Here is a 27123-nt window from a genome sequence, read left to right as displayed (position 1 = left end):
TGGGAAGGTGTGGGGCTCAGGTGGCACTGCTGCCTAGAAGTTGGAGCTCTCCTCCCCAGCCCTTACTGGCAGGGAAAGTTTGTTGCTGCAGCAACACCTCTGCCAAGAAGAACTTGGAGCTTCTTGACAGAGTTCCTGGGGCAGCTGATGACAGTGACAATACTACCTGTTCTTCTGTATCAGACACAGGAGTGGTGAGAGGGACAAACAAAGCACAGTCTAAATCAGAGGTAAACTTTCCTTTGCAATAACCTAATTGGTCTAATATAATTCAAAATTTAGAAAAATATTTGGATTCAAAGAAACAACTCCTTGCATTACCTGTAAGATGTGGTTGTAATGATGTAAATCCATTATTTGAAACTCTTTCTCACCATGATACAGAATAACTCCGCCAAGCTTTGAAAGAGAGCGGGTTCTCTTCTCCTTATTTTAATAATGTGTTGAAAAGTATATTTAATTCTTATGACTTAGTCCCTGCTGATTGTCAAATTGTGACTTCCCTGATTTTAACCAACTCACATTGTCTGTTGTGGGAATTATAATGGAAAAAACTTCTTAAAAAATTGGTTGAAAGATATGAAAATACTCCTTATGAGAATATAGATATTACCCAAATAGCAGGTGATCCATCTGTCCATAGACCAGAAAATCAAGCGGTGGAACTGCCTTGGCCTGTACTAACAGATATTAAAGATGATGCTAGAAAAGCTTTATTTTCAGTTGAGCCAGCTGGTACCCATGTAAATGCTTATACTACCATCAGACAAGGTGAAATGGAATCCTATGGTTCTTTCCTAGACAGATTAACCCAAGCAAAAAACAAACCAATCGAAAAACAATGTCCAGATGAACAAGCTCACTCTTATATTATTCAAAATCTTGCTTTTGTAAATGCAAATGAAGAATGTAGAAAAATTATCTTAACTTTACCTGACCAGTCTCCAACTGTAACACGGATGCTAACACCCTGCAGTAGGCTCACGTCTCTACAACATCTTGCTAACGTGCAAGTCAATGCTTTTGGAAAGCAGATTGCAGAATCTCAAGAAAAGTTAGGAAAAACATTGGGAGATAATTTGGCACAACAAATTGAAAAATTTGAAAAGGCCTTAGAAACACAAGCAAAAAGTTTTGCAAAATCTGTTGATACTGTACAGTTGGACTCTGATAAAAAGGCTTGTTCCTTTGCTTGTGGTAAAGCAGGACCCATGAAAAGGGCATTGTCCTACAACCACAATCCAACCTAAACAACTTTCTATTTGCCCTAAATGTGGGAAAGGGAAGCATCTTGCATAGTACTGCCAGTCTCAATTTGATATCGATGGAAAAACTTGGTTGTTAAACTCAAAAAAGAGCGCGGATTACCACCGTGCCCCGACATAAGTAGTGACCTCCTTGCAACCAACTACCCAGTGAAATGGTATTGGTACCTCAGTCATTTATCCCTCAGTCAGCCATTCCTCAAATGGTCCCAGCTCAATACCCTCAGGTAAAAGATTCGAATTGGCCTCCTCAAAATTGATTCATCTTTTAAATAATTTTTGTCATGAAAGCATTCCTACTGGAATTGTCAATCTTTTTCAACAAAGACAAGATTTTTTGATTCTAGGCAAAGCCAGCAACAAAATTATTGGACTTTCAGTCCTTCCCTCCGTTGTTTCAGTAACTTGTAATGAAGAGCTATTAATTTCAGCTCTTGCATTTGATGTTCCTATGGTAATTCCACCAAAAACACCTACAGCTATTGCATTTCTTTTACCCATGAATACAGCCAAGCAAAACAACTTTCCAAAGAATTCACTTATGTCTGTACCATTTAGTACCTCTGGTCATGATGTGTTTTGGGTGCAATGCTTGGACCACAACTGACCAAAATTGACTTGCAGCCTGACTCACTGTGGTAAAACAATTTACATTACAGGCATGCCAGATACTGGTGAAGATGTCACTGTAATTTCTCATGTGTTTTGGCCCAGTGATTGGGATTTGGTAGCTCCTGCAGGTTCCCTCACAGGGATTGGAGGTACTACTGTGTGTTTGAAAAGTGCATCCATAATTAACATTGCAGGTCCTCAAGAAAGGAAAGCAATGGTATGTCCTTCTGTTGTTCAGAAGCCTCTCACCCTCTGGGGGAGAGATGTCCTGTCCCAAAGAGAAGCGAAAATGGAAGAGGGCCTGTGATGGAAACCACATTGAAACCTGCCACTTGAAAGCTAAACTGGAAAATATGTCATCCTATATGGATTGATCAATGGTCTTTAACAGAGAAAAATTAAATAGCCTTAAAAGAATGGTAAAGGAGCAATTACAGCAAGGTCACATCACCCCCATGAACAGTCCCTGGAATTTACCAATATTCATCATCCACAAGAAGACATCGGACTCCTGAAGATTGCTTCGTGACCTGAGGATGATCAATGAAGTGATTGAAGACGTGGGACCTCTACAGCCTGGAATTCCTTCTTTATCAATGATCCCAAAACAGTGGCCTCTCCTTGTCATTGATTTAAAGGATTGTTTTTTCCACATCCCACTTCTTTTGCAATGATACTTCAAGATTTGCCTTTTCAGTTCCAGTCACCAATCGAAGAGAACCCAAGCAGAGATAGCACTGGAAATCATTGCCTCCATGAATGAAGAATTCACCGTTAATTTGCCAATATTTTGTCGTACAACCTTTGTCTCCAGGTCAACAGAAATATCCAAGATCCATGATTCTACACTACATGGATGATTTGCTCATTCTACACTACATTGATGATTTGCTCTGGCTCCAAGGCAGCCAGAGATGGAACAAACTCGTGCTAGTGTTGTTACTGAAATCCAAAATGTGGACTTGAAATTTCTACAACAAAAATCCAAGAAGTTCCACCTTGGAAGTATCTGGGATGGAAGATGACTGAAAAAAAAATTACACCACAGAAGATACAGCTCCGGACCAGTGTAGACACCTTGCATGACTCACAACAGTTTCTAGGAGAAATCAATTGAGTCAGAATTGTTTTGGGAATCACCAACGATGTACTGGGTCCACTTTTCAATTTACTGAGAGGAAGCTGCGACATCAACTCTCCTAGAACTCTAACACCTGAAGCTCGTGCAGCCCTTGACAAGGTCATGGAGGCTCTCCAAAGACAACAAGCTCATTGCTGTATTCCAGAAAAGCCACTCTTTTTTGCAATTTTAGGAGAAAAAATGTGACTTTGTGAACTCATTTTTCAGTGGGACCCTTCTGAGAGATATCCTTTGTTGATAATAGAATAGATTTTTCTTCCCTATGGTTTTCCAAAGACTATTTTTATGGTTTTAGAGATGATAGCACAAATTGTAATTCAGGCCAGAACAAGATTTTCAAGTTAAGCGGGTCAAGAATTTGCCAATATCTACTTACCATTTAAAAAGGATTATCTTCATTGGGCAATGCAAAACTCTGATGATTTGCAGTATGCATTGTTGAACTTCCCAGTGTTTGTTCCGTTCATTACCCAGCTCACAAAATATTGCAAGCAAAATTGAGTTTTAGAGAGAAACCTAAGTTAAGTGAAGAACCTTTAAATGCAGTAACTCTCTTCACTGATGGCTCTGGCAAAAGTCACAAATCAGTCGTAACTTGGTTGAACCAAAAAACGAATGCTTGGGAATCTGATATTCAAATAGTAGAAAGATCTCCTCAGATTGTTGAGCTTGCTGCTGTGGTTCAGGCTTTTCAGCAACCTCTTAATTTAATCATAGATTCTGCTTATGTTGCTAATGTAGTTAGGAGATTAGAAGGATCAGTTTTAAAGGATGTTAGTAATGACGTTTTGTATCATTGGCTTTCACGTCTTTATACAACTTTGCAATATAGAACTAATCCATATTTTGTTTCTCACATCAGGGCTCATTCTTTGCTTCCTGGATTTTTAGTGGAAGGAAATGCGAGAGCGGACTAACTGACAGTGGTTATTTCAAACACTCTGCCAAACATTTTTGAACAAGCAAAACTGAGTCATGCCTTTTTTCATCAAAATGCGCAAGCACTTGTGTGAATGTTTCAAATTTACAAAAGTCAAGCCAAGGCTATCATTACTACTTGCCCTGACTGTCAGCTTGTGCAGCCTCCTGTCCCTACAGGAACGGTCAACCCAAGGGGTTTTCAAAGCCTGCAGTTATGGCAAATGGATGTCACTAAATACCCTTGTTGGGGAAGATGAAACAAGAAAGCCTTACAAATATGATTGCCTGGCAAAAGATTTTGAGAATATAGAAACTATAAGCGAGATTGAAATGAAAGCAAGCTTTGACATCCCTTAGTTACTGAACAACGAGAAAACAATGGTGTGGCCGGCTGAAGGTAATCCCCTTTTGATGAAACAATACCCTCTGCAAGCAGGCAGGTCCAAAGGTCAGAGCAGACCCTGCCAGCTTGGCAGAAGGGGTCTGAAGAGTAGTTTTTTGGGTTTAAAATGTAGCACAATATGGTAATGTAGTGATTCTTATAGGCTGTATGTAAATGCTATAAGATTTGTATGCTGTACTAGATTGGTTAGTGAGAATCAGAATATTCAACACAGAAGATGATATATTGTATTGTAACGGGAACTTCGCTCTCTTATGCTCTTGCTTTTGCTCTTCTTCTCTTGCTTTTACTCTTGCGCTCTTACTTTTCTATGCTCTTAGCTCTTGCCTTTTTACGTTATTACCCTCTCATCCTTTCTCTTCTCTTGGGCCTGCTCCGAGCTGCAGCTGGCAGCTCCCAGCAGGGCCCTCTACCCACGCCCTTTGCAATAAACCGCAAGTTCCACAACTTGGCTTCAGAGATCTCTCGTCTCCATCCGTCCCGACCGTGCTACCCCCAGTCTCGCCTACATACCCTTCCTTTGGTAAATTTAAAAATATTCAAGTTTCAGTGGACACCTTCTCTGGTGCAGGTTTTGCTTCTCTTCACACAGGTGAAGCAGGTAATCATGCCTGTCATCATTTTTTGCAAGCTTTTGCTTCATTGGGTGTGCCCCAAGAAGTAAAAACCAGCAATAGTCCCACATATATATCTCAAAAAGTGACCACTTTTTTTAAAAGAATGGGGTGTTGATCACATCCTTGGTATTCCTCACTCTCCCACAAGTCAAGCAATTTTTGAGAGGACACATCAGACATTGAAACACATTCTAGATCAACGGGGGGGGGGGAGTAGTGGTCACACCACGGATAAGGTTGAACAAAGCTTTGTATGCTTTTACTTTTTACAACAGCTCGGTTGCAGAATGCAATCCACCAATTTTTAGGCATTTTTCAAATAATACACAGGCAAGGTTGAAAGAAAATCCCCCTGTTTTAATTAGAAACACTGAGACTGGACAAATTGAAGGTCCTTTCTGATTAATCACTTGGGGCAAAGGGTATGCTTCTGTCTCTACAGGTGCAGGAAATAAGTGGGTCCCAGCCAAAAACAACAAACCATATCGCACCCCAGAACATGTTGACAAGTCCAAAACTGAAGAAGCAAGTATGCAGACGTGAGCCAAACAGAGGGATCCCGGGTCATGCCTGACGTTCCTTGTTCATCAGTGGAACCTGCAAACTTTACTTTTCTGTTATTTATAAGTGTGTCAATTCTTGGTTTCGTAGAGCTGATTTTTGGCAAAGGCGTGGTTTTCGTTTTGTTATGTCATAGATCCCCTCTACTGGACTTTCAACAGTGAAATCTTAATTTGAGGTCAAAAAGCAAAATTCTTAGATTGACGGGAGGATTTCTGCCAAAAATTAGCTCATGAAAAGGATGGAGCAAAATCAAAGGATATCCTGGTGTTGGTGGGTTTTCATTGCTTCTTGTAGTGCAGATTTGCCTGTGGAACAACCAAAAACAAATGTTTGGGTGACCTTAGCCAAGGCACCAGGCTCAGATACCATATGTTTGTCTAATTCGGAACCAGAAAAGCCTTTCTCAACCTGTCTGGTCTGTGTGCCAGTAAACGATTTGCCTTTGATCAAAGAGCAATCTAATGGTGAGCCTGGTGAATTTGGCAATGGGAGCAATCCTATATTGAATTCGAACACCTGGGCCAAAGAACTTCCCAAAGCAGTATCTGACCCCCAAGAATTGGAAATCCTTGGCTCTTTACAATGGATTTTTGCTTCGCATTTATAGCTAATGATTGGCGAGAAGGTGATCCTCCAAAGTACAATGTTACTTCCCATTATTTTATATAAAGAAATTTAAGGATTTGGTGTAATTATTCCGACAGTTGGGATGTGCTTTCTGAGGCTAACCAATATCCACGACAATTGCCAAAAGGATACCTGGCTCATTGGTGGAGATAGGGCTTGGCAGGGCATCCCATCATGCCTTGAAGGTGGCCCAATGTAGCTCCGGAATGCTCACTATGATAGCACCTACTGCTGAGGCAGTCATGAAGAAGAAACGTAAGGGAACAAGATCTGCTCATTGTTATGATGAAAACTGTAGGAGTGTTTCATGCCTTGGAATAGTGCTAAAAGGGTTTCAGCAGGTTTGTTCTCACCCCACCTGGCTTCAGCAATGGCATTGAAAAAATTGGATCGGGTTGGATGTTGCCTGAGTAAACTAATGCCACAACCACTGCAATGCCTGATAGGTTGACCAATGTTAATAGTGTTAGAAACGCTACCCTTCAAAATAGAGCAGAAATTGATTTTCTTTTACTGGCACATGGACATGGTTGTGAGGAATTTGAAAGATTGTGTTCCATAAACCTGTCTGATCATTCTGAATCCATCCACAAAAGCATACAAAAGCTGAAAGATTTGACAGCTCAAATTAAAGAAGAATGGTGGGTCCTGGTTAGATGATTTCTTTCAAGAATGGAGCTTTGCACCTTGGCTAAGGGAACTTTGTAAGATAGGTCTTTATGTATTGGGTGTTCTGGTAGTTATATTAGTAATAGTACCTTGCAAACTTCAGTGTGTGTGTGACAAATGATGGACAAAACTATCAAATAAGTTTTTATCATACAAGAGAGAAAGGTAGGAAATGGATTCACAGAGAGTTCTCGGAATCATGCCGAGATGGTAAATGAAGGTATAGATTTAGAAGAAGGTTTCGAATTATGACCTTGAAACCAAAAAGACTTTTTCAAACAATGACTCGTAATTATTGTCAGGCATGATGTATGCCCTTTGAACTAACTGGACTTTCAAAGCATTAAACAGCTCTGTTGTAATATAGCAATGATTAAAGCAAGGAAAAAGGAGCTTTAAGTAGGTAAAAAGAAGAAATATTAGAGCGAGGCTTGAAATGCAAAGTACTAATAAACGACACAGGTACAAAGGTTTCTTTTTAGATGAATCAAGAGGGGGAATTGTGGGAATCCACAAAATCAGATGGTTTTGGGAAAGCTGCAAAAGGCAGGCATCAGAGACAACAGAACTGTGATTAGAGCTAAGCAGGAGCCATGAGATAGGTCAGCAGAAAAATTATTTAAAATCTAGAAAAGCAAGGACAAATAGAACAATGGTCTGTGTATTAACGCTTGTCTAGGATAACTTCCTAAGCTGCAGAAAATGTTTATCTAGCAAGATATTAGGAAGTTTGAAGCTTAATAATGGAGCTCTGTGCATTGTGTTTTAAGGCTTACAAACAGGCATTGTATTCGAAATAAGCAGGCATTGTCTTAACCAAAGGTACGTGTGCCTATAGCGGTTGGATGGAACCACTGTCAATATGCTTCTGCTTTGTGTGATTGGTCAAAAAGCTTATCAAGTAAGTTGTAACATCAAGTTCTTTGTCTGCTGCCTGGGATGTGAGCTGATGGCATCTTCCCGTTGTCAGAACCATGTAGTGAGAGCGGTGCTGAAAAATAAAACAGCTCAAGGCACGTTCCTCAGAAGTCCCGTCCTGTTTGTGGTTTGTACATAGCCCCCGGCCGACGGTAGGCGGCCAGTTCAGGCTGACAGCACACAGCACATCTACTGAAACCCGGCTTTTCCTTGGCTAGCTTCATTGTTCTTATGACCATCCATTCATCCGTTCATCCATTCATCCATTTCTCCTTCCAGGACAATTCTGAGCCTCCCTACATCAGCAGTACACTTCTCTTATCCAAGTAATGCATCACAAAGGAAGCTTTCTATGCTCCATAGTTCTAACTAAATAAAGCCTTGCCAAGAAAACTTCAAAACATGACACTTCCTATCTATGGCACAGCTCCTCTTAAAACTCAGGGCATGGCTGAAGCTCTCCCTAAAGATGATCCATCCCCTTTTTCCCTCCTTGTGCTGGTGTTGTTCACCGGGCTCCCAGGATGAGGGAAGAGAGACAATCTTGACTGCATGTTTCAGAGGGCTGATTTATTCTTTTATGATACATCTTCTCTAAAAATGATATATTAGAAGTATACTAAAAGAATAGAAGCAAGGATTTCATCAGAAGGCTTGCAAGGAAAGGGAAAGAATGGATTGATAATAGAATCTTGTGACTGACCAGACAGCCCGAGACAGCTGGACTGCCATTGACTGTGATTAATTAGAAACAACCTCATGAGACCAATCAAAGATGCCACCTGTTGCATTCCACAGCAGCAGATCACTATTGTTTACATTTTCTTCCTGAGGCCTCTCAGCCTCTCAGGAGAAAAATCCAGGCAAAGGGACTTTTCAGAAAATATCACGGCTACACCCCCGTCTCAGCTGGCGGGGCACAAGGGCCTCCTCAGGTGCGGGCATTTCCTCTCTGCTCTTCCTGCCCTTGCTTTCCCCGGTTAAGGCAAGCAAAGCAGCTTGGCTCAGGACGTTCTTTGGGCTTCTGAAAGGGGCTGGCCACTTAGCTGCAGCACGGCAAGGAAGGGAGCCTTACAAGACTCGGCATACTTTAGAGTTTTATTGTGACTCTGGCTGAAAGAAAGTAGCCCCTTGCTACTTCTGCCTCTTCAGCATTCGGTCCTGCAGGTGGCTTGCTCAGGCTGACAGCTTGCAACGCCTGCAGGGTCCAGTTCTGCTGCAGCACAGCTTAATGTTATGATGACAATTCTTTCATTTCTACTTCAAAGATACCTCAGAGCTTGCCTAAATTTACAATACTCTCGTCTAAGCAAAACAATCCTCTATTACACAAGTTATCTACCTTCTAGAGTCCTACAAAGTTGTTCCCTACATGTCCTGAATTTTTTAAAATTTTAACTAAAATGAAAAATTATTTTGAAAAGAAACCAGCGGAGGTTTAAATGAAACCTGACACCTAAACTAACCTAAGCTATGCTAACCTATCACCTAAACTAGCAAATTACAAAAGCCTTCCATTTCCTATCTACAGCCCAGCTCCTCCAAAAATTCAGGGCATGGCTGAGACTCTGCCTGAAGATGACACATCCTCTTCTCCCTCCTCTCAGCTGGCAGGGCACAAGGGCCTCCTCAGGCGCAGGCATCTCCTCTCCAGTCTTTCTGCACTTGCTTGGCTGAGGTGATCAGAGCAGCCAGGCTAGAGGCAGGATGGCCTGAGGTCACAAAGGGATGCTGCCCAGAGGAAAAAGAAAACAAAGAGAGGAACCCTTACTTTCCAGGATCACATCCTCACAGGCTCAAGCAGGACTCCTTGGCTACCAGAAAGACACACCAAGTGCACCGAGGGCAGCATGTCCCCCTGCCCCTTCCTGTCCTGGCTCCCATCTCAGCCACGTGGCCCACACTGCTCCTCATCCCTTCATGCAGACGTCCTCAGCTGACAGGGCTTTTAGCCCTTTGCTTTTTCTTACCTGCAGGAGTTCCTGGGCAGACCATCGCCTGTCCGCGTCTGCCTGCAGGCAGCAGCGGAGAAAGTCGCAATGGAGAGCCGAGTGGTGCTTGGGGTTCTGCAGTTTTGGGGGCCCGTTCCTTTCTATCAGTTCAAAAACCTACAGCACACGGATGCAAGAGGACACTCGAGCTGCTCCTTTGCTAGCCACATCAGCTCTCTCCACACAGAGCCCTCTTTCTAAGCTGCACCTTACCCTGAGACGGGCTTCCCGCCGGTAAGGAGCTTCCCCTTCCACCATTTCCAGCCCCATGATCCCCAGAGACCAGATGTCCACTTTGGGGCCGTAGGCTTCTCCTCTCACCACCTCCGGTGCCATCCAGCTGGGAGTGCCGACACTGGAGCTGCACTTGCTGCGCTCAGGGCTGAGCTGAGCGCAGAGGCCAAAGTCAGCTGAGGAGGAAAACAAAGCCTGTCAAAGCCAGCTACCACTGGCCAAGCAGCCAAAAGGATTGCCCACTCCAAGCCTGGCCAGGCCACGCTGAGTCTAGCTGAAAAAGCAGCCGAGCTCTCCTTGCACGGAGCTGGAGCCAGGGAAAGAAGGCATCGGCCCCTTCAAAAACACCCCGACCATTCACGCGCTGGCCCAGCGGCGCTCCTAGCCAAGTGGCACGCACCAAAAGGCAGCCCCAGAGAACAGGCTGCAAATGCTGCACCCGAGCAGGGATACCCACCCAACTTGACAGATCCAACCATGCCCACAAGAACATTGCCGCTTTTGATGTCTCTGTGGATGACTTGGCGTCAATGAAGGAAATGCAGTCCTTGCAGGCACTGAGAGAGAAAAAGGAGGGAGGGAAAGTTAACGTGCAGGATCTGATTTCATCCTGTCAGAAAGGAAAGAGCTTGACGGGATGGACTGCTTTCTCAGGGAATCGGGAGCCAGGGTGCAGCATCATGGCGCTGTCACAAAGAAAAGCTTGCTGCTTCAAGACTCTTGGAAGTTTTTTCTAGGTTTCCAAGCCAAGGCATCTGGGCTTCCAAAAGTTCCACTGGCCTTCGGTACCAAGCGCGTCACTTTTGGCTGGGAGGCGGCACGGCAAAGATTTTTGGGGAAGCCTAGGGGCAGCAGAGGAGGAAGCGGCACCTTAGACCTGTTCCCGAATCCATTGCCATGCGGGCTGAAATGCTATCCTTGAAGCTGAGGACAGCTCTTTGCCCTTACCTTAAAATTCTGCCACCTGCATGCTGCCTTCCAGGAGCAAGGAATGTAGGACAGAGAGGCGCCAAGCAGACATTCTGAGGCCAAGCTGAGCGGAGGAAACAAGTGAAACCAAGCGAGTGAGCAAGCACCAGCACCACATGACAGACGGCATGGAAGAGTGCAAGACCAGGGCCTAAGGAGTGCAGGGACACCGACAGGCAGTTCCCTTCCCATACTCTTTCTTCTCCTCTGTGTCCTGGCAGTGTAGTAGTTGATAGAGATAATTCATGCTTTGTAACTATATAAAAATTATGAAGATCCAACCATGCTTTTGGCCAGAAGCAGGGCCTTCCTTTCTATTCAAAAGATTTCTCGGACTCGCCCAGATAAAATCATGACTATTAACGAATGAATGAGTCCTTCCCATTCAATCATCGGTCATGTCCCAGGAATGTCCAGAACATTCACAGAACGACACCTGGAAAAGATTACATTGAGGATTGGCAACATCTTGGCTACAACTGAAAAGAAGACCATTTTGAGGAGCTCAGACAGCCATCCAAACCAATGGACTGACTTTTGTAAGGGACTGAATCTGTATAGTTCCTGTTATACATATGTAGGGACCTACAGAAATCTTAGGTCATTTCTGCTTCAGGCAGAATAAACTGTATAAAAACTGGCTACCTGGAGCAGTTGGTGTGAAACTCTGGTGAGACACTGACACTATGTCAGTTTGACCCAGGTTGACCCAGCGTCAAAGTCCGGGGTTGACGCTGTCTCGGCTGTGGCGGTTTTATAATATTCTGTTTTTTGGTTGTCGATCTAATAAATTTATTAATTTTTTTTTTATAAATTTGGCTGCCGATTTGGTCATTTACAACAAACTGGTGACAGCCCAACGTGATCTGATATTGGGGTCCAGGAACCTCTTTTCTCGCTTGTGGGGCACCCCGCTGATTTTAGCGGCCTGGACTGGAATCGGATTTCGGAACCAATCAGATCCTCAAAAAGCTGCAGCCTGGAGCCGCAGATGATGATTGGAGTTGCATGATAACAGAGCCACAGCCAAGGGAGATAAGGGCCCATTCTCGGCTCGGAAAGATCTAGAGAGATCTCTGAGATCTGAGTTTTATTTCCATCTGTAAAAATCAACGTGCATGAAGAATTCCATGCAGGAAAAAGACCGTAAGTATTGCGTGGTTGGGTGGAGCGTGATCGGACACGTGTGTGAGATGTGACATTATCACAGAGCGAGTGCGGACCCCACGATTGCAGTTTTCCACTATCCTGTGAGGGAAGTGGTCAGTCAAGGGGGAAGCGAGAGGTTCTCATTCGAAACATATGAGACCCAGGGCTTGGGTAGAGTCTAGGGCAAACCCAGTCACATTTGGGATCGGAAGGGGAGAAGCAAGCCTGGAAAGTTCCAGGAACTCATACGCCTTCTGACACCAGAGGAAACAGGTAAGAAACACTACCTACAAGTCAACAGGGCGGTCAGCTGTCCGACTTGGTCAGGCTGGCGACTTTTCGCAAGCCAGAAAACCTGACATTGGAAAAAGGATCGGGACTCGAGACAAAAGTTCCAGGAAAATGACAGAAGGTAAGGAAAATCTTAACTTTCCTCAAAAAAATGGGGTTGGGAAAGAGCAAGGGACAAAAGAAAACCCATGCGAAAATCCCTCAGGTCCCCGAGAGAGTGTTACCAGAAATACCCCAAGATCGTCCTTTGGGGTGGATGCTGGAACACTGGGATGAGAATCCATGGAGGTGGGGGAAATCCAAGGAAAAGATGATCCGTTACAGTATGGAGAAATGGGGAGGGAGGGAGATCGGACAGTACGTGGTCTAGCCGATATTCGGCACATTTGAAAGTTGGACCTGTGAGTCTTTGTTTGACCATGTGAACGGTCACAGTCCGCGGGATCCTGAGGAAATTGAGTACGCGGACATGTGGAGGCATGCTCACCCAGGTCTGTAGCCAGTACAGCCTGCCGGCGCGTGGCAAAAGCAGGGAGGGTGTGGGAACCATTGGAAAACCTTCCACCCCCTTACCTTGTGGCTCCACAGCAGCCAGATCCCGCGCTGGCACAAGCGGCGCCAGGGATGCCTCCCGAGGTGGGGGTGCCCCAAGTTCAGGTGACTGCACCACTGCCGCCACCAGAACAAGTGGTGGCATCCGCTCCCCCACACGGCGAAGCGGCTGCGGCTCAGCCACAGCCACAAGTATTCCTGAAAGTCGAGGAGAAGGGGGCGGGTGTCACCAGGGATGACTTTCCCCCAGCATGCCGAACTACGAGGAGAACAAGGAGGTCAACCGTGGGGGAAACCAGGGATGAGGAGGAAAAACTTGGTATCTATCCCTTACGGGAGGTACTGACGGCTCCGGGGGTGATTGGATATGTCCACACCCTGATAGACACCAGTGATGTAAGGGTGTTAAAAAAGGAGATGGGAAAGCTGATGGATGATCCGCTAGGAGTGGCGGAGAGGTTGGATGAGTTTTTAGGAACAGGTATATACACTTTTGAGGATCTTCAAGCCATCTTCCAGTCTGCTCACAGATGCAAGGTTGCTGAAGTAAGAGGACATTTTGATTCACTCATAGGACTTGGAATTGAGAACAACGACTGCGCAGAACCCTGTACAGTTTCTGTTTGGAGAGGCGGCAGAGAAATTAGTTCATGACTGCATGGAAACAGTCAAGCTGCAAACCAAGATCAGGGAGGATTTAGAAGAAGAAGAATTAGATGTAGGGGAAAAGTGGTTTGTAGATGGGTCAAGCAGAGTGATTGAAGGGAAAAGAAAGTCAGGATACGCTGTCGCGGACGGGATGACAGGGAAAGTGATAGAAGCAGGTCCCCTGAATGCAAGCTGGTCTGCACAGGCATGCAAATTGCATGCGGTTTTGGGGGCATTGAAAAGACTTAAAGGGGAAAAAGGGAACAATTTTCACCAATTCGAGGTATGCCTTCAGGGTGGTTCATACATTTGGAAAGATTTGGGAAGAAAGAGGGCTGATCAACATGAAGGGAAAAGGACTGATGCATGGGGAATTGACTTGACAAATTCTGGAAGCATTGAGAGGGCCAGAAGAAATTGTGGTGGTCCATGTGAAAGGGCATCAGACAGGAATTCAGTTCCAAACCAGAGGGAACAATTTGGCGGATCAGGAGGCCAAAACTGCGGCACTGATGGTGGTAAGTATCCCAGAAATTTAAAGGGAAGAAACCCCTGAGGACTCCCCTCAGCCCTCCCCAAAGGAAATCGAATGCTATGAAAAGATCGGAGGCAAATTGAAAGAAGGTAAGTGGAGGTTACCTGATGGGAGGGAATTAGTTTCCAGATGATTTACTTGGAGGATTCTGCGAAGGTTGCACCAGAAAACATGCTGGGGGGCACAGGCCCTGGCAGAGCAGTTTCTAAAATTTTTCAGGTGCAAGGCAATTTATGAATTGGCAGGACAGGAGGTATAAGGTTGTTTGATTTGTCAAAAGGTAAACAAATCAAGAGCCAGGAAGGCTGCCCCGGGGAGTCGCCCCATTGCGTACCGACCATTTGAAAGAATTCAAGTTGATTTTACAGAATTGCCAAAAGTGGAAAGGTTCAAATTGATATTGGTAATTGTGGATAAATTGACTCATTGGGTAGAAGCCTTCGCCAGCCCTCAAGCAACAGCCCAGATGGTGGCCAGAAAATTGTTGGAGGAAATTGTACCCCAATATTGGTTAGTGAATTACATTGATTCAGATCAAGGAACACATTTTACATCAAAGGTTATTAAGCAAATGGCTGAGGCTTTGGGCATTCGGTGGGAGTACCACACTCCATGGCACCCCCAGAGTTCAGGACAAGTGGAAAGGATGAATCAAACTGTTGTGGTTTGAGAGGAAATGAGGTTTTTTTGGGATGGTGTGGCCACACCAAAGGGTGTTCAGATTTTATTATTGGCACCTGATTTGTCCACTGAGGGCATAGATACGCCTTTGAGAACACAGGGCGTTAAAAGCTGTGAACTCCCAGGGGAAACTCTCTTTGGGTTCCAGTCTTGGAAGAGAGCAGACCTTCCCCTGCCCGGCTCCGAGCTGGGCGGGGGGAGGGGAGCCATGCGGCCGGAGGGAGGTAGGCCAGGCCTGGGCCAAAGGGTGGAAGAGAGCATTGTGAGGCTTCGGGCAGCCATCCCCCATCCCCCCCATCCGCCGGAGGGAGAGAGAGCGAGAGCCTGTGCCTGTTGTGATATCACACCTGGTGTGAAGGAGAAGCAGGGGGGTGCCTGGCAGGGCAGCCAGCCTTGGGAGTTCATGAACCAAACCGGCAGAGCCTGGGACTTTTAACCCTTTGTGGGATGGTGGAAACCTTGCAAATGCTGATTCCTCCTGAAGTTGATGAGATAGAATGGGATAGCAGGAAATAGGCAAGTGAAAGATATTGAGAGAAGTTGAGAAGAGTCCTAGGTGGGAGGAGATGATGGAGTGGCCTTTGGGCTGGACTTTTCTTGTGTAGCCATGGCAGAACCACTTGAGTTCCTGTGACACAGAGACTGTATTCTAGGGGGAGGCAATGGCTCAGAGCCAGGAGAGTGCAGTGATGTGAAAGTGTGTGAACAGAGACGACGGGTAAGAAGGGTGGTGGTGGTGCCCTCCGTCTTCGAAGAAGAAGAGGAAGATGATCTCTGTTCAAAAGACCCCTCAGCCCCAGGGGGTGAAATTTGGGGGGGACAGGTGTCCCAAAAGGAGAAAGACTGTGCTCTTTTTGGAACTGGACAAAGCATCCTTAAAGGGAAAAACCCTAGAAGCAGCTCTGGTCCATGTGCAGTGGTGAGAGCACTGGACATGGAAGGAAGAGGTCATGATGGCAAATGTTCTCCGGGCGATGCCACACGTGACACGGAAACATGAGAAGTTTCAACTGTTTCCTGGGGAAGTCTGTGGTGCAAGAGGAATTCTCCTCTCTTCTCGAGGAATTAAAAATTGATTAACTAAAGGGTGATGATGGACTGAGAGTGGGTGATTTAAGGGGTGGTAATGGAATTGGAAATTTGGTAGGGGAGGAGGAGAAAATTTTGAAGGTTTTCATCCTGTGTTCTGTGTTTTTTTTCTTGTAGTTTTAGGTTAATAAAGCTTTTTTTTCTTTCAATCTTAAGTTGGAGCCTGCTCTGCTCTGTCTCTGATCACATCTCACAGTAGATACCAGGGAAAGAGGTATTCTCATGGGGGCACTAGCATTGCGCCAGGCTCAAACCACAACACAAACTTTGAAGGCACAGTTATCAAAATTGATCTTGGAGACAAAGATGTCCTGGCTGAAGTGTCTGCCGTTGGCATTGCTTAATATCCTAACCATGCCTCATTCAGAGACGGGGCTCTAACTGTTTGAAATGCTATAGGGAATGCCATACAAGCATGGAATGCCGGTGGGACACCCCAGATTTGAGGATGGTCAGATTCAACCATATTTGGTTGCGATCAACAGAAACTTACAGGAACTTCGAAAACAGGGGATAGTGACACAGAGTGCTCCTCTGGGGTTTGCTATTCACAAAATTCAGCCTGGGGACAAGGTGTTTGTAAAAGTGTGGAAAGAGGCACCGCTCTCTCCTCACTGGGAAGGTCCTTTTCTTGTGCTCTTGACAACAGACACGGCCATTTGGACAGCGGAGAAGGGCTGGACGCACGTGTCTAGGGTGAAGAAAGTCAAACAGCAGGAGGAGGCACCCGATTGGAGGGTCACTTCTTCCCCCGGCAACATGAAGATCCAACTCCAATGTTCTCGTAATTGACCAACAAGGAGCGGATAAGTTGTATACTGTCAGATTGTGTATGCTATCCGTTTGTACACTTTAAGTGTGAATATTGTCAAGGGGGCTTTGTGATTCATTGCAAAAGGGGAGAGAGGCCAAAGGGACTGTCCACTCAGTGTTTGGAGGAAGAACTCGAATTGACTGACCGTATCCTGACCCTAGCCACAAGTTTGGGAATCACTGAATTAGATTCTCAGGAGTGGTTTCGCATTTTTCAAAACAGGGTGCGTGGGAAGCTTAGGTCCCAAGGAGAAATCCTGGATATGGAGTGCCGGAAGTCCATCAGGGTCCCTTGCAGTTCCGATGCAATCAGGGTGTCTCGGTGGGGTGCCTTTAAGAGGAGGTATGCGTCTAGGTCCAGGGGCGTCTTCCCTGAAGAGTATTCCTGCTGCCGCGAAGATGGTCTTCCTTGCCGCTGGTGGCACCCCAGGGGGCGGAGGCAAAGGCAGACGAGTACGCCTAGTGGGAATCCTGATTGGCCTGAGCCTAGTCATGTGCAGGATGCAGAGTCTGAGCACTGAGATCCCCAGGAACAACGGAAACAAAAGCTCCGTGGATGAGTGTGGAAAATGCATTCAGGTGGTCCCAGTCGCAGGGGACGGGGGACTCTCGACATACCAAGCCCCAGAGGAATGCCTGAATGGAACTAGCAGCTACTGTTGCAAAAATGGCACTTGGGTGAAATTGTGTGAATTGGAAATCAGAACTTGGTGCATCAATCCCGAGGCAGGGTTAAGGAACGGGCAGTCAAACGATCACAGGTTCCAGAGGAAAAAACATGACACAGAACAAATGTCAATCCCCATTTGTGACCAATGTAACCAAACTATGTGGTCGGGGGAAAGACAGAGTCAGTCTTTATTGCATATCACCAGGTGAACCCTTTGTGTTATGATAGCGCAAAGTTGGGGATATGCACGATGAATGGGAAAATGTATTGGGTGACAAAGAATAAGAAATTTGATACTAAAATTATTCAGAACAAGGACCCACTCATATTGGATCAGGCATGAGCAAATGATGACAGGGTGTGCCTGCAATATGATAGGGTGGTTTGTTTCGTGAACAACAAAGATAATGAGGATCCTGAAGGAAAGATGAAAGAAATAATTCAAGAAACGAAAAGAAGTAAGTCAGAATTGAGGAAACAGAGAATTGAGAAGGAGAGGTTGAAAACATTGAGTGAACAGTACAAGGTATTGGAAAAACAATATGCTGATGAGGAATTACCTTCCCCAGACAGGAACTTATTCATTGATCTAATTCAAGAAATTGCAACAGATTTTGGTTTGTTGAATTGCTGGATTTATGGGGGGCTGAAATCTGCAGAGAAATGGCCATGGAGAGGGGAAGGTTTGGCTCCTGAGACACTTCTGAAATGGGATAGCCCAAGGGTCTCAAAATTGATACAGAGGCCTGAGGGGTGGGTTTTGGACCAAAGAGTTATTAGCTCAATTTGTGTCAGTAGGGTGGGGAGAGAATACACCGAAATGGTAGGACACACTCCATGTGTATCTACTCTGACAGTGAACTCTGATTCAAAAAGCAAGGCATGGCACCCAGCCCCTCCTTTGGGGTATTGGAGCCTGAAAAATTAAACAAATTGTGAGTGGGAAGAGAGAATAGGGTTATGCTGGGTCCAAAGTCCAGGACCCAACCCTTTCCAATCCTTGGAAAGTGTGAGAGAATTCTGGGGAGACCCAGGGAAAATAAATATTAAATGGAAAGCCCCAAATGGGATTTATTGGATCTGTGGAAAAAAGGCATACAGTGAATTACCCCCAAGGTGGAAAGGGTCTTGCACTTTAGGTATGATTAGGCTAGTTTTCTTCACTCTCCCGAGAACAAAAAGCAATCTGTTAGGGGCTCCGTTGTACAAGACCTTGAAAAGGGAGAGGAGGAGTCTGAAGATGATACTAGTGATAAGCGGGAAGCAAGCTTGGAGGGAAGAGGAGGGGCCAGCGGCCAGAATAATCGATTATTATGGGCTGGCCATGTGGGCACAGGATGGAAGCTATGGATATAGGACCCCGATTTACCTACTGAACAGGCTGATCAGATTGCAAGCAGTTATGGAAATTGTATCGAATCACACCTCCGAAGCCCTGGATTTACTAAATCAGCAGCACACACAGGTGAGAGCCTTTGTGTACCAAAATCGAAAAGCATTAGACTATTTGTTGGCCGAAGAGGGAGGTGTGTGTGGGAAATTTAATGAATCAGAATGTTGTATTGAAATTGATGATTATGGGGAAACCATAAGAGGTTTGGCGGCCGAAATAAAAAAAGTGGCCCATGTCCCCATCCAAAAATGGAATTCTATTTTGCAGCCCTCCTCATGGGACAAGTTATTCGATGGAGCATGGTGGAACAAGGTAATATTTCTTGTACTCTATTCAGTAGCTGGGATGCTATTCCTACCCTGTCTGATTCCATGTTTTATCAGACTGATCCACTCTGTAGTCAGGGGAATGCAGATTGCAACAGTCCCCATAGACTCGGAGGGAGCTTCCAGAGGTGATGCATCTAAGATTATGTGGCTCGGGGAGAGGAAGTATGCCAGCAATGCTGCAGAAGCATTGGCAAGGTTTGAAAGGCAAAACACTGAAGAAAGAAGTAGTATAGTGTATCAGGGCATCCCACAAGGGGAATTCCGAATAGTAGAAGGGGTAGTCCGCTTGCTGAGGAACCCTCAATGGTGATGGGTAGAAATAGAAAATTAATAAAGCAGAAGCATGAATTAAATGGGTAAAATAAATGGGGAGAGGTTGTAGTACATGATAGAGAAAATTCATGCTTTGTATAAATGCTTTATGATTTTTTATGTATAAAAAATCATAAAGATCCAACCATGCCTCTGTTATGAACGAACAAGGCCAGATTTCAAAAAAGGATGAAAAAGACTCTCATTTATTTAAAAAAAATAAACCAGAAAGAATGGAGGGTCCAGGACAGGCTGGACCCCTCACAACAGCTCAGAATGACAACGTGTACAGAACACGCTGGGTTCTCTCCCTCACAAGTAGTTCTCTCTACTCGCGGGCCAGAAAAGACCCCCGCCCGACTGAAAACCCCTCCCTTTATAACACACCTTGGCCCAGGATTGGTGGGATTTGGATCCTTGCCCTGATTGGTGGAATTTTGGGGCCCCAGTTGGCCCTTAATGGGGTTCATTTTGGGCCAATCATTTCCTCAGGGCGTCAAATGATTGGTTGGTGTCTTTGTCCAATCACCCTTCGCCCTGGTTTGCCCGTTTGCCCCCACCAAATCCTGGACCATCCACATCAAACCCATCCACAACAAACACCCTCTTTTTCCAAAACTAACAGAACCAAGTCCATAACACCTCTGACCCCCGTGGCCAGAAGCTGGGCTTTCCTCTCAATTCAAAAGATTTCCCAGACTCGCCCAGATAAAATCATGACTATTAACGAATGAATGAGTCCTTCCCGGGCAATCATCGGCCATTTCCCAGGAATGTCCAGAACATTCACAGAACGGCACCTGGAAGAGATTACATCGAGGAACCACCTCATTATTATTAAGACAAGGTTGTCTTGGCTACAACTGAAAAGAAGACCATTTTGAGGAGCTCAGACAGCCATCCAAACCAATGGACTAACTTTAGTACAGGACTGAATCTGTAGAGTCCCCCTTATACATATGTAGAGACTTACAGAAATCTTAGGTCATTTCTGCTTCAGGCGGAATAAACTGTATAAAAACTGGCTACCTGGAGCAGTTGGTGTGAAACTCTGGGGAGAAGCTTACACTACATCAGTTTGACCCAGGTTGACCCAGCGTCAAAGTCCAGGGTGACGTCTTGGCTGTGGTGGTTTTATAATATTCTATTTTTTGGTTGTCAATCTAATAAATTTATAATTTTTTTTTATAAATTTGGCTGCCGATTTGATCATTTAAAAAACCCACCATGGTAGGAGCCTTGTGGGGAAGTGCAGCGCCGGCAGCATCGGTCACACGGGCGGTGCCAGCGGTACGAGTGATATCTCTCTCTCTCTCTCTCTTCTCTCTCTCTCTGGGCAGGAGCCGCAGCGGTGCCGGGGGAGCACGGGGGAGGGAGTGCAGGAGCGGCAGCGGCTTTCCCATCACTGGGATGGGGCAGCTGATGCCGTGCAGGTGATCTCTCTCACCACGGAGAGCGGTGCCAGCTGCAGAGGGCTGCGCTGCGGTGGGTGCCAGTGGGGTGAGGAAGCCGTGCAGCTGGAAGGCGAGGCAGTGGCAGAAAGCAGGGAAAAGAGGGAAACAGCAGCTTTTATGCAGGAGGGGGATGGAAATCCGAGAGGGGGCTGTCTGGCTTGCTGTAAACATAACCTGAAGCGGGAAGGACACAGACCAATGGCAAAACGGAAAATCCTCACTGACAGGGAACTCTCCAGACAAAGGGGCAGGATCTTTGAGGAGAGAGAGGGAAGAATCTGAAATTATTAACTGCCATGGCGGGACAGGGGGCAAACAACTTCAGACAGAGACCAAACATCTTCAAACCACCAATGCCACAGGCAGGGAAAGGCCAAACATCCCACAACCACCACTGCCACTGAGGCAGAGTGGAAATTTTCCAGAGTAGAAATCCATTTTGATTTAGGTGAAATGTACATCTTTAAGTTGGTAGCTTGCTGTAAAGTCTGTCTGCCTGTTCTCGCAAAGGGCCTGTGCTTGGAGAGACTGCTTCAGCAGAAGGACGAGAGATAAGGGGGGAGTGGGGGCAGGGCAGACAGAGCAGGGCAACCTGACCCAGGAGTTCTTTCTGCTAAAGAAGAATTAGCAGTGTCAGGCAAAATCAGTGGAATGAATATGTACGAACCTATTGTGAAATGGCATGCATATGCATTGTAGAGGGAAATAAAAGGGTATCTGGAGTTCCCAGAGGTAGGCATGTCATTTTAGGGGAATGTCCTAGGTTGACTATACGATGCTTTTATCCCAAATCGTCTCATTCCGTTTATGCTGAATAGTAAGTTTTGCACCTTTAAGACTTGCTTCAAAGATTGAGGGGGGGAGAGGAGGTGCGCAGTTTGTTTTCAGACACTGAACTCACTCCTACACATTCCTGCTTCTGGACTGCGTGTTTCTGTGGATGAACAGACGGCGGGACAGGGCTCTCTTTTTTTTCTTGCTTTTTAGTTAGTTTAGCTAGCTGAGGCAAAGAAGTTCCCTGGACTGTGCTTTTTTTTCCTTTTTCCCCTTTCTCTGGACCTGTTCACACCTGCTCTGGACTGAACAACCATAAGAGCACCAGCAGCTCGCATCGGTGGGCCGGGCCAGGCCTGGGCCACGGCATTTCCAGCGCCAGAGGGACTGATAAGGGACTGAGTGAGCTGAACTGGAATCTGGGGAGGGGACTTTCTGGGTTTGTCATCTCCTTTGGAGCAGCAAGGGGTTTTATTGTTTAATATTAGGTTTTCTTGTTTAATAAACAGGTTTTTTCCACTTTTCTCCAAGGAAGTATTTTCTCCTGGACCAGTTGGGGGAGGGGTGGTAGAATCCGATTTCCTAGGGGGGCCCTTTGGGGGTTCTCTCCCAAATTTGCCCTGAACCAGGACAAAGAAGAATTAGCGGCGTCAGGCAAAATCAGTGGAATGAATATGTACGAACCTATTGTGAAATGGCATGCATATGCATTGTAGAGGGAAATAAAAGGGGATCTGGAGTTCCCAGAGGTAGGCATGTCATTTTAGGGGAATGATTTCCACATGCATCCAGCTCTGTAATAAGCATACTGGCTTTACAACTTTCACAAAAGTTGTGGAGTTTGTTTGCTTCCGCAAATCACCACAGGCAGGGCTTCAAACCCTCACTGCCACATATATGTATCTAGTTCTTGATGTATGTTGTAATATCTGTGTTTAGATTTCCATATGTATACAGTTGTGTAGGTATCTATTTGTATTGATGTAGTTTTTGGTATATGTCTTTTTAAATAGCTATATTGGTATTTGAATTGGTATATATGTCTGGTTTTATATTTTTAGCTGTATATTGATCTAGTTCTATATATGTTATACTTACATATGTATCCGGATGTATAGCTGTATATTTGTATTGATGCAGTTGTACAGATATTTAGATTGGTAGTGCTGTTTGTCTCTTTATTGATAGGTTTGTTTTATCTACCTGTTTCTGGCAGGTAATATGTAACATTTAATCTTTATTCATATCTGTATATTGTGGTGGTTATATATGTAATCAGTTCCGTTTAAATGTGTATGGAGTGGTATAGTGGTGGAATTCTATTTGTTGAGTTCTTGGTATCAGAGAGAGATACTGATATTTTTGTGTTTCTATATGGGCTGTATGCTTGTCGTAATATGCAGTTAATTAGGAGGGTAATTTTCCCTTGATCTTTGTGTATAGTGAGGGTGTGTAGAGGTTTGCAATAAATTAGTTTGTGTTAACAGAAGTTGATGTTTGTATGTTTTTAAATAGTGTGGTGTAACAATCAAATAAATTACTTTTTTAAACTTTAACTGAGACCTGTACAGTTCTATGTTGTCAGTGCTGCTGTAGCAATTTCTAAAAAATGCCATTTGTCAACTGAGATGGATGTGTTGTAATTTGTGGTACCCAAAGCCATGAGCAGATGGAAATGCTGGAGGATTTTGGCCATGAAAATCTCCAGCCGTGCCCAGCACATGCCCCACCTGCACTCAGGCTGGGCAAGGGAAGCGCAGATTTGGGATGGCAGCAGAGCCACCCGTTGGCTCAGAACTCACTGCAAAGGCCTGCTGGCTTAGAAAAAGATCAAGGATACATTCTATATATTCTATTTATTACAGTATTATATAGTATTATAGTATTATATATTCTATTTATTACATTTATTAAAATATGTATAATGTAGTGTATTGTGGGAAAACCCTTAAAATCAGAGAGTTTTGGGAAAGCTGCTTCTCAGTTCTCAGAATCTCTGCTGGTCAGAGTGACCCTGAGATGCGTTACAAAGTCTCTTTTCCCAGCCTGGTAGCTGAAAAAGGAGTCAGGATTTTTTCTCTTCTTGCTCTCAAGGTTGTTTATTGTTTCTTATCTATAAAATTCTTTCTCTGACCCGCCAAGGTCTGTCTGGCAGGTCGGGTTGTGGTACACTGCCCGCCTCAGAGGCAATGTTATCTTTTTATACTAAAAACTATCTGTACATTATTTACCATAACTTCCCAATACCTATCACCTGTGTTAGACAGTGAGTTACTACTCTAAACCAATCTAAAAGTGCCAGCATCACAGCAGAAGATGGAGGCCAAAAGAAGAAAGACTGGACACGCCCAGATTCCTCCATCTTGCCTCCTGAACCCTCCATTCTAAACACCCCAAAAAATAAATTTTTCACCCTGTGATAAATTCACTATCATTCTACTTAAACTTTCATGGCTTGTAAATCCTTATATAAGTTTGGTAATTTTTTCCAAGGGTCAAGATCAAAGGCATAGGGGTCTTGGGCTCTGTACCAAGTTCTCCAAGCCCTCTGAGAGGGTCTCGAGTCCTCCAGGGCAGTCAGAGGAATTTCTTAGGTTCCAGCACTCAGTGAAGAGGATTTCCAGCCTAGAGGAATATAAAAATAAAAATGAAGACCATGGACAGTGCCATCGCCAGAGGTCCAGGCTGTTAAAAGGAGGAATGAATCAGCCCCTTCACGGTCTGTAGCTGATACCCTTGTAAGTAATAAGTAGAAACTCTAGGGGCTCCTGAGACAGGAGATGGGAAATTGTGGGAAATGGATTTGTAGAGAGTTCTCAGGGCCTGACCGAAGGCCCACACAGTATGCATCCATATGCAAACTTTGAGACAAGAAATGCTGACTTAGACATGCCATGGAATAGGACAGATATTGTTGAGAGAGAAATGGAGCCAGAAAAAAGTTTCAAAGGATGGCCCTGCAAATGAGACTAAATAATTTGGAGAAATAGAACTATGAACGATGCATTGTAGTGGGACCCCTGAGGGGTAGTTTTAGGTGATTGGCTTTAAGGCATCTACAGCATGATGTGGCAAAAAGCTGAAAGGCCAAGAAATGCTTCTAGTGTATTGGAATTAGGAAATGGTTGGCTTCTGATTGTGATGGTGTGAATTATAACATCTGTATTGTCTCATCTTTTTCATGAGACTGAAAATGGAATAAAAGTTTTTAAAATGCCTCTCAGTGGCCCCATCTCTGGGTTAGGAATAGGGTATTGTCCCACAGGGCTGGAGGCAAATCTCTTGCCACAAAATACTGACAAATAGTTGGCGAATTTTTCATCTTTTACATCAAAAAGACCCAGTGATACCTTTGCAGTTGTTCTACTCTATTGATGGCTGGAACCAAAAAGGCAATTTGAGGAACATCCTCTGGATGAAGTGGAATGTTGAAAAAGCAATCTTTTAAGTCAATGACAAGAAGAGGCCAGTCTCCTGAAATCACTGAGAGGGAAGTCCAGGTTGTAGAGGCCCCATGTCCTTTAGGATCTTGTTGATCTTCCTCAGCTTGTGAAGCAATCTCCAAGAATCGAAAGTCTTCTTATGAATGACAAAAACTGGGGAATGGCACGAACTGTAGGTTTGATGTGGCCTTTTTGTAGGTATTCATTTACTAATTTTTTGAGAATATTCCATTTTTTCTGTTCAAGAGGCCATTGAGCAATCCAAATGGGCTGATTGGTTTTCCGTGATAATTTCAGGGTGGCAGGCGTTGCTGTGGTTTTCATCAAAAATCCACTTCTACCTTTGATCCCCACTGGGACAACACGTCTCTACCCCGTAGTGTGATGGGCTTCTGCACCACGAAGGGATGGATGGTTGCTGTCCTTCCCTTGGGACCTGTAACAGTAATCATGAATTCACTTTGCAGACACAAGGCAGCTCCTCCAGTTCCTGTGAGAGCACCCATGGGTGTCACAAAACTCCAACTGCGCAGCCAGGATGCACGAGAAATCAGTGATGTCTGCCCCTGTGTCCAGCATACCTGCAATATGACTGGTTTGACCAAGGTGTGTAAGACTGCACGTCAGCTCTGGCCGTTCATTGCTGACATGTTTTATCCAAAGGATATTAGGCACCTGACCAGAATTCTTAAAAGGCATTTCTCAGCATGCAACTTGCTTATTTCTAGTCATTGGAAATACAATAGCAATAGCTATTGTCGTTTTTAGTTTTATTACCATGGGAGCATTGCAATTACATTACAATTTGCTGAGATGACCACTGGAAAAACTGAAATTCCAAGAATTTTATTAGTATCCTTGCCTATCATGAAAAAGTCTTTGTTGTGAAGTACCAATAACTCCTGTGGGAATGCACTAACGGCAAAAGTTTTTAAAACAATATTAATTTGGAATTTGCCAGGTCACATTGAACCCCTGGAGGTAATAAGGTGGGGTGACTTGGGAGATTGCTGGTGATTGCACAGATTGCACCTGGTCCAGGTTTTCCCCAGGTACCTTCAGGTTGTTTGAATGTACTTGTGATTGAGCTGCCATCATTTGTTTCTCCACGCGATGGCGCTGGGCGCTCTTGTCTGCGTTTCCCGTCAGCGGTTTTCCATCTCTCTCAAATCGGGAGCGGCAAACATTGGCAAAATGCCTTCCTTTCCGGCACCAAGGGAAGACATTAGGTGTTTTTATATTTTCTGCAGCCTCAGGACAGTCCTTTTTCAAATGTCCAAGCTTATGACAGTGAAAACATAGGCCTTTAACTGAATCAATTCGCAGAGCAGTAAGGGTTTTCTCAGTAGCTTTTGTTTGTGTTTCAAGGGCTTTTGCAAGCTGTTCCCCCCAGCATATTAGCTTGCATCCTAGCTACATGCAAAGGTGTGCCCAGCTTACTACAAGCAGACAGCATTTGGGGAACTGTGGGGAGTTGTTCTGGCAGAGCTAAAATTGTTCACGTTAAGAAACACATAATCAGGGACTGATTATATGCAGCTGCTTCTATTGAAGAGCTCTGAGTGTCAGGGGTACAGACCCAAATCTGACTCTGACATGGGTTTGGGATAAACACGTTTTTATACCCTTATCATTCTATAACCACATATTCATTATTCAACTTTTACTGTTCTATTGTATACATTGATTTCGTCAGAGCATGGATTTTGTAATTTTCCATCAAATCCTCTGGGGTCGGCTGTCTGTCTCTGCCCCCACACACACTCAAGATGGTTCTTGCACGCTGGGCTTCAAAGGATGAGACTGGACGCTAGGTTTTTTCGGTTTTCAGAATTGTTTATTATCTCTTATCTAAAAAGTCCTTTCTCTGCCCGAAGGATCTGACCAGCACGGCAGCCAAAGGCACTCTGCCCACCCCCAAGGCAGCCGCATCTTTTATAACAAAAACTACGTATATCATATTTACCTTTTGTCCCCAATACCTATCATCTTCGTCACCAAGTACACCCTCACCCTAGACCAATCCACAAGTGCCAACACCACTCCAGAAGATGGAAGA

General features: G+C 44.8%; 1 pseudogene; it reads right to left on the bottom strand.

Moving 5' to 3' along the window:
- Positions 1–9366: 9366 nt before the first annotated feature.
- The window catches only part of LOC132342041 (serine/threonine-protein kinase PAK 3-like), a 56486-nt pseudogene continuing 38729 nt past the window's right edge, over positions 9367–27123 (bottom strand).

Source organism: Haemorhous mexicanus, chromosome Z, assembly GCF_027477595.1.
Source record: "Haemorhous mexicanus isolate bHaeMex1 chromosome Z, bHaeMex1.pri, whole genome shotgun sequence".
Lineage (NCBI taxonomy): Eukaryota > Metazoa > Chordata > Aves > Passeriformes > Fringillidae > Haemorhous > Haemorhous mexicanus.
This window is presented reverse-complemented; position numbering and strand designations above follow the sequence as displayed.